This window comes from Coptis chinensis, chromosome 1, assembly GCF_015680905.1.
Source record: "Coptis chinensis isolate HL-2020 chromosome 1, ASM1568090v1, whole genome shotgun sequence".
Classification (NCBI taxonomy): Eukaryota; Viridiplantae; Streptophyta; class Magnoliopsida; order Ranunculales; family Ranunculaceae; genus Coptis; species Coptis chinensis.
In genome coordinates this window covers 74,615,301-74,625,855 of record NC_141456.1, presented here as the reverse complement: position 1 = coordinate 74,625,855, position 10,555 = coordinate 74,615,301, and the positions used below count along the sequence as shown (strand labels likewise).

Below are 10,555 nucleotides of genomic sequence, written 5' to 3'. Positions count from 1 at the left end.
TTGGTAGGGAAATGTCCCGTGATATTTTTCTGTTATTTCCACTAAAGTTGAAAACTTCATCTCCCACTATCCCGACTCATATTTTGGATAGGGTGCAGCCCATTTTCGGGCTTCTTGAACTCTATCTTAGTTAGTGGGATAAAGGAACTTTACATAAACCATAACCGGGGACTGCAAGTTTATCACTTTATTCCGCTTTTTTGAAACTAAAACAAAAAAAAAAAGAGAAACATACACACAGCGGCTCATGCAATATTAGCTTAATGCTTCTTGTTCCCATAGAGTTCAACCTCAACACACTTTATTTCATCTATCAACTCTTTTAAAGTGTCTCCCCGGATTTTCCTTTCTGGTCATCCTTACTTTCACTTATAAGAGTCGTGAGATGCTTTAAGCATGATAGATACTCGATTTAACATCATGTGCATGATGGTCGACCTTGAACTTCGGTGAGCTACCTCTTTGAAGGCGAAGAATACTGCGTGGTGAAATGCTTGCTCAGCCTTGGCTGTAGACTTTGGGCGCTTCTTCACTTGGTTCTTGTAATATTTGCCTACTCTCCTCCAAGATCCCAAAGAGTGATGTATGACTGCAACAATATAATAAGTGATGCACGCTCCTCTTTCGTGTCTCCTCCCTTCTTTGTTGGACCATCCAAAATTCTTTGTGCAATCCGTATTGAGTTATCTAACGATCTTTTGCCTTGTCAAGTGACTACTTGCTTCGAAACATCCGCCTTCATTAATTGGTTTGAATGTAACATTGCAAGTCTTGCCATGTGAAGCATGTTAGCACCAATCGAATATGATTTTCGAGAAGTAGACTTTTTTCGACATCAAGGCGATCTTTGTAAAAATTCCTTTGCTTCCTTTAAGTTTCCATTGGAGTGTAGGGTCAAGGCCGGTGTTCAGCTGCAATGGCGGTCTCCAAGGACTTCCTCCCCTTAGAAAGTTCCATGATGTGCAGGATCCTCCTCTGGACATTTTCAGCCTCTGTAAGTCGGTTAGACTTTAGAAGGATCCGAGAAAGATAACGCAATCTCCTCAAGCATGTAAAAGATTCAACCTGCCCACCTTCCTCAAGAATACTGATTGAATTCCTGATAAGGGTTTCCGAATCATTCTCTTTTCCTTCAAGGTACATCACCGTTCCAAGATGATACATTGTATCTGCATAGTCTGTATGGCCATGTCCAAGAACACGTCCTTTTATCTTCAAAGCTCGCTCATAATAGATATGAGCTTTCTCGAGCTGCCACTGTACAAGATAGAACTGCCCAAGGTTGTGCAAAGCAGCCCCTACACGCATTACATCACCGATCCATATGATTACTCCAAAATTTTAACTGCCTCCAAATAAAAGGCTCGGCTTTATCAAATTCCCTTTTCACTTTCGGTAAAAGCTCGGCCCAGATTGTTGCCGAAAGGCGAACATTAGGATCTCTCCCCGGTTCTCCAAATATATGATGGAAAAATTTATGAAAGGGTCCCCGGTTGCAAAAGATCCTAATATGGTTGTTAAATATTGATTTAGCAACCACATGTTTCAGCGATACTAAACGGCTGTACTTGTTAAATTTGTTAAATTGATATTGGACGAAGCTGAGTTTAGGTGTCTTCAAGGCCATTTCGAGTTGCTTGTTGTCATGGCCATGACCGATGAATTTTTGAAAAAGAAAGTTGGGATTTAATTAATTGCCGACCAACGTGTAAGACATGCCGCCGATCCCTTTGGCGTTGCTTCGATCACTTTTGCCGATCCCGTAATGCGAATCTTTGAACTGCCGATGCCGCCGAGTTTAGATTGCCGCAGTTTGAATTGCTCGAGTTTAGATTGCCGCGGAAGTTTGAATTACCCCCGGACTTGATCATGAATGAATTGGCTCGAGTTTAGATTGCCGCGAGAAGTCCAATTACCGCTGGACTTGATAATACCAGCACTAATGCACCGGATCCCATCATTTTTACCAATTTACTAACCTACCAAGTACCATAAATATTAATACTTCTTTGCCACGGGCCTTGCCCATGTAACAAAGAGAGGGCTGATGTTCCGGCCCCCACAAATGTGGCCCAATATAAGCCCAATTCAATACAAGCCCATGCTCAGAGCCCAACTATAAACAAGCCCACGCTCAGAGCTTAACTATAAACAAGCCCACGCTCAGAGCCCAACTATAAATAAGCCCATGCTTTCGAGCCCAACTATAAACAAGCCCACGCCAAGCCCAACTATAAACAAGCCCACGCCGAGCCCATGCACGAGCCCAACTATAAACAAGCCCACGCCGGGGCCCAACTATAAACAAGCCACGCGCTCGATAAACTATAAACAAGCCCACGCTTCGAGCCCATGCTCGAAACTTATCTATGAAAAGCCCATGCTTTGAAAGCCTACATTCCACGGTGACGGTTCTCCCGCCCGATTCTCCAACTTCAATCCACAATCCCGACAGTTCTCCCCGCCCGATAAACCAACTTCATTCCACGAATCCAGCGGATGTCCCGCCAGTTCTCCAACTTCATTCTATGGCTTACGGATGTCCCGCCAGTTCTCGACTTCATTCTACGAAGGCGACAGCGGTTCTCCGCCAAGAAACCAACTTCATCCCACGAAAGACAGTTCTCCCGCCCAATAAACCAACTTCATTCCGCACGCCGGCGACATGTCGCCAGTTCTCCACTTCATTCTACTGAAGCCGACGATGTCCCGCCCGTTATCCAACTTCATCCCATGAGTCGACGGATGTCCCGCCAGTTCTCCAACTTCAATCCACGCCCGCGGTTCTCCCGCCATTCTCGACTTCATCCCACGAGCCGGACAGTTCTCCAAGATAAACCAACTTCATTCCACGAACCGGCGGATGTCCCGCCAGTTCTCAACTTCATTCTACAAAGGCGACGGATGTCCCCAACTCTCCAACTTCATCCCATGATTGGACAGTTCTCCGCCAGTTCTCCAACTTCCTCCCACGATTGGAATATTGGAACGAGAGAAAGTAACTATCACCAATGCTACCTATAAAATCCAACCTTCGTCATTTTTCCGAACTTCGCAATCGAGACTTGATCCCAAGCAATATCTTTGGAGTGCGTAGGCAACTTCAAAACCAAGTCCAGTCTCATCTTTCCCCAATCACCATCTCCAAAAAAATTACTCACAACCCTCAACCGGTGTGTTTTGGCAAATCTTCTTTGAAAGCGGTCCACAGAGTAGCCTATAAATAGAAACCTCTTTCTTTGGCGTTTTACACTAAGGAAAAACTCAGGTTTTGCTCAAGAAAGACTAGTTCCAAATTCGGTTATGATCTTGTGAGTGAGAGATGCCAAGAGAGAAAGAAGGGGCTGGTAGATCGTTGCCCACACAATGTCCATTCTAAGGATAGGAATACAACAGAAGATCAAGAGGTTGCTGATTCGTAGAGCTTGGATTCTCAGAGAAATCGCAGCTGATCTAAGGTATGTTTCTAACCAAATCGTGAGAACCTTTATTCCGTTGTGCATGGTTTTCACGGTTTTTATACTGCGACCATAACGGTTCCTACAGTCGTATCTTACATGGTAAATCCACTCTCCATGTTCTTCATCCTGATATAGTTTTATTCTCTATTGTTCCCAGAGTATTTGGATGTGTGTGTTATGTGCAAAATTGGAGCCCAACTCGTACAAAGTTAGATGATAAAGCTATTAAATGTATATTTCTGGGGTACACTCATTTTTCAAAGGGATATCGGTGTTATGATCCTCTAGCACATAAGTTATATCATACTATAGATGTTACATTTCTAGAGGTTACACCTTTCTTTGGAAGTAATCCCTATTTTCAAAGACCGCTTGTACCTACTGCAACAACTCTGTCCCCGTTCGGCCTTTACCTGTGTTTGATCATGACTCTCATCCATTTGAGGAGCATTTACAGGTTTACCTTCAGGCTCCACCACCGCCGCTTATTCCCGACTCCTTTGATTCGGGACTATCACCTTTGCGTACTTCTGATATTGTTGTTGAGCTGACTTCTACATATGATTCACCTATTGCATCACCGGTACCACCACCGCCACCACACCACCACTACCTCGTAAGTCTTCACGGGATAGACATCCAACTGATCGTCTCATTACTACATGTTGCACGCACCATCCTATTAGCAAGTTTGTGTCTTATCAGAGACTTTCTTATTCTTATCGAGCTTTCTTAGCTACAACATCCTCTATCTCCATTCCTAGATATGTTTATGAAGCTTTGTGTGCTCCCCACTGAGTTGTTGCAATGCAATGTGAAATGGAAGCATTGGAACGAAATCACACATGGGATATGGTTTCCCTACTACTTGGTGGGAAAACAATTCAATGTAAATGGGTGTTTTCTATTAAGTATTTTGCAGATGGTACTGTGGATCGTTACAAGGCACGGTTGGTTGCAAAGGGTTTACTCAGATTCATGGTAAGGATTTCGGTGATACATTTGCTCCGGTGGCTAAAATTTCCTCTGTATGGCTCTTGATCTCTTTGACATCATCTCATTCTTGGCATCTGTATCAGTTGAACATCAAAAATGCTTTTCTCCATGGTAATATTACTGAGACTATTTATATGGATCCTCCACCCGGTTTTTGCAAGGGAAAGTATGCTGGGAAAGTGTGTTAAATTGTCAATTTCTCCATAAGTTCGAACTTATGTGAATGATCAATTCTATTAATATATTAGATGCTCATATATGTCAATACTCCCCCTCAGCGAGACACGCTAGAAAATATAAAAGTAAAAGGACTTGACATCTTCACTTGGTAGGAGTTGAACCCGAGACCTCTCAGAAACCAGTGACTCTAACCCCATGTTAAATTGCCAATTTCTCCATAAGCTCGAACTTATGTGAATGATTAATTTTATTAATATATTAGAGGCTCATATATGTGAACATGACAAAAAAACTCCCCAAGGTATCTACACACGAGGGGGATAGAAGATGAGGAAACAAGACCCAAACCCAAATATCTTGAAGACAAGAATCAACAACCATATAGGAACCCAACTTTAACAGACACACAAAACCCAAAATTACCACTGAAAAGTGATTTGGGAGGCTACTACCGGATATCCCAATCATTTCAAAAGAACTAAAACATGAAAAAAATACAACTAAAAGAAGATCATGCTTATTACAAGGTCAAATTTACAAACAAAACAACCCTCAAGGTGAACTAAAGGACCAAAGTAGAACCATTCATACATCCCGGAATTTTGTAGCCGTTATTGCATGACCGGTGCCGATAGAGACTAGATTCAGGCGAAGCTGCCAGCACCTCTCCCCCCTTTATTCTTCTTCATCCTCACAACTAAATTTGAGAGATGGAGAGTAGATCTAGGAGGAGAGAGAGAGAGAAAGCAGTTTTAGGGGCCATTTTTTTTTTTTGCATTTTATAAGATCTTGAGGTCTTATAACCTCTTATAAGATGTGGCTCAGTGATTTTGGACATTTTTTTGGTTTGTTTTTTGCCTCTTATAAGAGGCATTATACTAGAAATGTCTTATAAGAGGCTCCAATTCTATAAGTATCAAAATTGGATCTATTTCAATTTTATATGTCTTATAACTTGAAAAATGACTCAAACACCCACGTCCATATACCCCTAGCCTCATTTCTCTCTTCTTCCCTTTTCATTATCTTCTTCTTTAAATAACTTTATTGCCCTAGCTACCACCGGCTACCACCACCACCACCACCAAACTATTAAAACCACCACCACCACTACCACCACCATTATCACCACCACCACTACCACCACCATCACCTCCACCACCACTACCACCATACTATTAAGACTATTACCACCACCACCACTTCTACTACCACCACCACCACCATCACTACCACCGTGCTATTAAGACCAATATCATCACCTCTACTACCACCACCACCACCACCACTACCACCGTACTATTAAGACTATCACCACTACTATCGTGATATTAAGACATCCACCACTTCTACTACCACCACCACCACCGTGCTATTAAGACCAATATCATCACCTCCACTACCACCACCACCGTGCTATTAAGACCACTACCACCACCGCCAATTAAAGTAGTTTTCTAAAATTGATATTCTAATTATCAAAATTGATTTGAAATCGAAAATCAAACTATACGCTTATTTCAAATTAATCTATTCAAGTCAAATGTGATGTAAAGTACGGTTATATTTGTCAAATAACCATATATAAGATGTCATGTATTTGTTTTTTCTATTTTTACAAGTGCTTATAAGAGGAACTTAAAATGAAAAACAAACCACTTTATAAGACCATCTTATAAGACCCTCTTATAACACATGGTCTTATAAGACCCTCTTATAACTTAACCCAAAAAAACAAATAGCCCCTTACTGTTCAGAGCCTTTTTTTTTTTCAGAGCGCAGTGTGTGGTATGGGCGTTAATTAACAGCCTCTCACCTTAGGGTTTGCATCAAGTTTCAATTTTCCTTCACTAAATAACCGACTTATTTGATTTAAACTAAGACAACATTTATCTGAAAGCGTCTTGCTTTAGAAGGCTGAATATATAACATCTTTATCAAGTTTTATAAAATAAAATGGATCAAGTCCCTCCGGTGGCTAGGATGCTTAAACAATTTGTGTTTATTATCGTTAATTACTTTATACATCTTTTCTAATTGAATTTTGATTTTGATTATGATTTTTTTTTCTAAGGTAATTGTATTGATTAGATAATAAAAGTGGTGTTACATTACACAAGTGCTTCGATCTATAGCTGATATATGCTGCTTTACATACTGCTATCAGTTTAGAAATATGAAATAGGTCAAGTCTTGACTCTCAATCCTTTTGTTAAAACTTGCATTGCTTTTCTAATCCACCATTGTGTTGTTCCTCTTGGAAGTGTCACACCCTTTTAAGCACATGCATCTGCACCGAAGTTACATTCCCTCCAAGTTGAGGAGATGTGCGTGTAACCATTCCACCTTAATTCTATACTTATTCCACATTACTTTACATTTCCAGTGCCAATTGAATATTGATGAATTTACTTGCTGTCTTTAAATATTTAAGAAAACAAGGAATGAAAATAACAGTGTAAAGGCGAGAATATGCTTAGTGTGGTTGGATTTTGAACCATTGACACATACGATATTAGTTGGTAAATTGACTTTTACTCATAGTTCGAGATTTCAGAATTTCAAAAATCTAGAAAACCAAAATTGACAATATTTCGACCCATGTCATATTTTGATTTAGACTGTATGTTGTTTTTTACGTTTTTTTTTGAAAAACCGAAATATCCAGCAGAATTCCGACATTCTCTTCGGAATCGTGAACATGTACTGCTTTTACTTGACTTCCATTTAGATAATGATCACTTTGCTGATTCACTGATCTAAGCAAATATAAAGCAGAAACATTGTGCTTATGGAAGGCACTACACCATAACAGGATATTTGTAACACGCACCTTTTTTGCTTTGTAACAGTTTTTAGTCGTTGGTAATTTGCCAACGCTTTCTAAACGTTGGTAATGTTGTAAAGTGTTGGTTAAATTCGGATGAATTTTAAGAATTAATTTCTAACGCTTGAAAACCATGTGATAAGTGTTAGAAATCCCAAAAAACCAAAACAACTTCGAAATTTCGAAAATAGGGAAACAAAAAAGAAATCGCGAAATAGAAAACCTCTCTGTCTCTCTCATAGTTGCTACTACTCTCTTCCCCCATTAGGGTTTTCGAAAGGTGATCTTAAATTAATTAATTAATAATAATAGTAGAAGATCTAGTTTTAGACACGGCAATTAGAGATTAGGTATAATCCCACTCTCACTAGTCATGGTACTAATCGGAATCCTCCGTTACTTTGTCTCAAAACTCATGCGTTCTTCTCAATTACCAACTGATCCCAAAATCGTCAAAGAAGGGTATTTTTTATTATTATTATTTAATTCTTTCAATTTTTTTGTTGTCAGTCTAAAGTTTTGATTTTTATTGTTGTTTAACAGACAGATTGTTGTTAGGGCGAGGAATTTAAGAGCTTAAGGTTTTATTAATTTGAATGATTTGAGTTGTTGGGCTTTTGAGTAATGATGTTATTTGATGTTGGGTTGTTAGGCATTTGCTTATAGTTCGAAAAATAAAGCAAAGAGGTTAAAGTCTAGAGCGACAGAGAAAGAGCAAAAGAGATTACATGTTCTTACTATTGATAGGATTTTGGGAGAACCTGCTCCTTATGTTGTTGTTGTTCAAGGACCACCTAAGGTAATTTTTAACTTATTTTTTTTTAGCTTGGAATTTTGAAATTTCAGTGTAGGCCATTCATTGTTTGGATGATAGATTTTGAGTTTGGGGTCTTTGATTGTAGCTCTTGTTGAGTTACATATTTGACTATCATTTGAAATTTTGTGGAAGTTGAGAAATGGGTTTAGTTATTGTGATTTTGAAAATTGGTTGCAGGTTGGGAAATCACTTTTGATAAAGTCTCTTGTAAAGCATTACACGAAACAAAACCTTCTTGAAGTTTGAGGTCTAATTACAATCATGTCAGGTTCGATACTTAACCATACTCTAAATGCCGTAATTGAGTGTCGTTTCGTTGTATTATTTAGAATTCAGTATTTTCTTTTTAGGTCTTTGCTTGGTTGTACTTTGCTTACACATACTCTAAATAACTTGACGAACTGTTGGAATTACTATTTCGGGAAGCGTATTTTTGCAGTTTGTGGAGTGTCCAAATGATATTAATGGCATGATTGATGCAGCAAAGTTCGCTGATATCGTATTGTTACTTATCGATGGAAGTTACGGATTCGAAATGGTTAGTCACAGTTTGTGTATCATTTTGTGCCTTCAGATGTCATCATCTATCTAGGCAATATGCATCAATCCAATATTAAATCATGCCTTACCCATCAATCCAATATGCACTATCATTAGTCTACAATGTCAAACAGATAAAACAAGAAAAGTCTAAACTTCGGACATAATCATGATCAAACTAGGCAAGCAGACATAAGGCTTATGATAAAACAAAGGACAACATGGATTATTCAGTGCAAGATATCAGTTGTCATAACAAGTCCTTTATTTAGTAGAGAACACATACTCGTAACTATAACATAATATATGTATATATTTTTTCATTAACTTTTATCTTCAAATGATTAAGCTAATATTGAACACCATAACTATTTTCATGTTTCCATCATTCAAAAAAATTATGAATATGGATGTATCTTTGAAAAGGAGAGACTATACAAAACAAACCTGAATTGTGGTTACATTTCCTTGCTGCATGAATTGTGATTTGAGGACCTAAAGCATGCTTTTGAACAAATTTTGCGAATAAGAAAAAGTCCAAATCAATGGAATAAAACTTAGAAAAATACCCAAAACCAAAACTAATTGGCTACCAAACTAATTATCCCAAAATCCAATAGTTAAAGACTTAAAATCACATATCGAACCAAACCCCATTAATACCCAAAACCAAAATCGAAGCTTTACCAGTGATGGAGGACTGACCCAAAATAAAAACTGAAATTAAAGCTTTAAACTTTCATAAAGAAAGAGGCGGAGAATGATAGAGAGCTTATCATAGCTTTGTGGTGGTGGTGGGTGAGGGCCGTGAACTTTAAGTGAAGAAGAAAAGAAAAGAAAATGGGGTGGTTGGAGACAAACAAAAGTGTTTTTAGGTGTTTTCTTAGTTTACCATTTTTTCGTGGAGAGAGAGAGTGAACTGTTTTTGGGTTTTCTAATTTTTTTTGGTTCTAGCCAAGAATGAAAAAACAATGTTGAGTTTCTAATCAGAGTGGCATTCATTGAGGTAATTAAACCATTTGCACTTTCTCTTTATAGCGAGTTGGTTTCACATTTGAAATACAACTTTTGAAGCTAGAACAATCCTCGTTTCTTGGTCATGAGTAGTGTTTGAATTAACGTTGTGAATCCTCGTTTCTTGGTCATGAGTTAGGTGTTTTGTTGGGAATGAACTGAGATTGGTATTCTGTTGCTAGATGCGTTGAAAGTTTTAGTATATTGCAAGTATGAGCTTCAAGTACTGGGAAGATTGCCTTGGAGAAAAGGACATGGAAGCAATGTTGATAATGTTAATATTGTCGGTGATGATGATTATTCTTTTTGCAATAACTTTAGCTCTGACTTTATAAACTATGATTTTGAAGAGCAGTAACCATTTCAGGCTTGCGGAGGGAATGGATTCTTCGATTACTATCCTTCTGCTCAAGATGGACTGAGTTACTGAAGATGAGGGATTGATTTGTTTTGTGTAAGTATTTTGTTTAGAATGTCAAAGAATATTCTAATTTTTTACTTCTGTATCTATGATGTAGTTTAATTAATTCTATGGAAAAAAGGTTTCCACCTTCAATTTATCTTTTTTCGTATCTTGTTCCTTTAAATTCTAAGTATGTTGCCCTAGCCACCACACTATCTTCTAACACCTCAAGCTGCTTTCTAACACTAGTCCTGATGTTATACGTCTTCGTGATGATGCCCTTTCTTTCCTCTCTTCTGTTTCCAGCATTCTCCTCA

The 10,555-nt window shown here is 38.6% G+C and overlaps 1 pseudogene; it reads right to left on the bottom strand.

The window, feature by feature from the left end:
• Window positions 1–894: 894 nt before the first annotated feature.
• On the bottom strand, window positions 895–1,627 carry LOC147525187 (uncharacterized; annotated as a pseudogene).
• Between the last annotated feature and the right edge of the window lie 8,928 nt (window positions 1,628–10,555).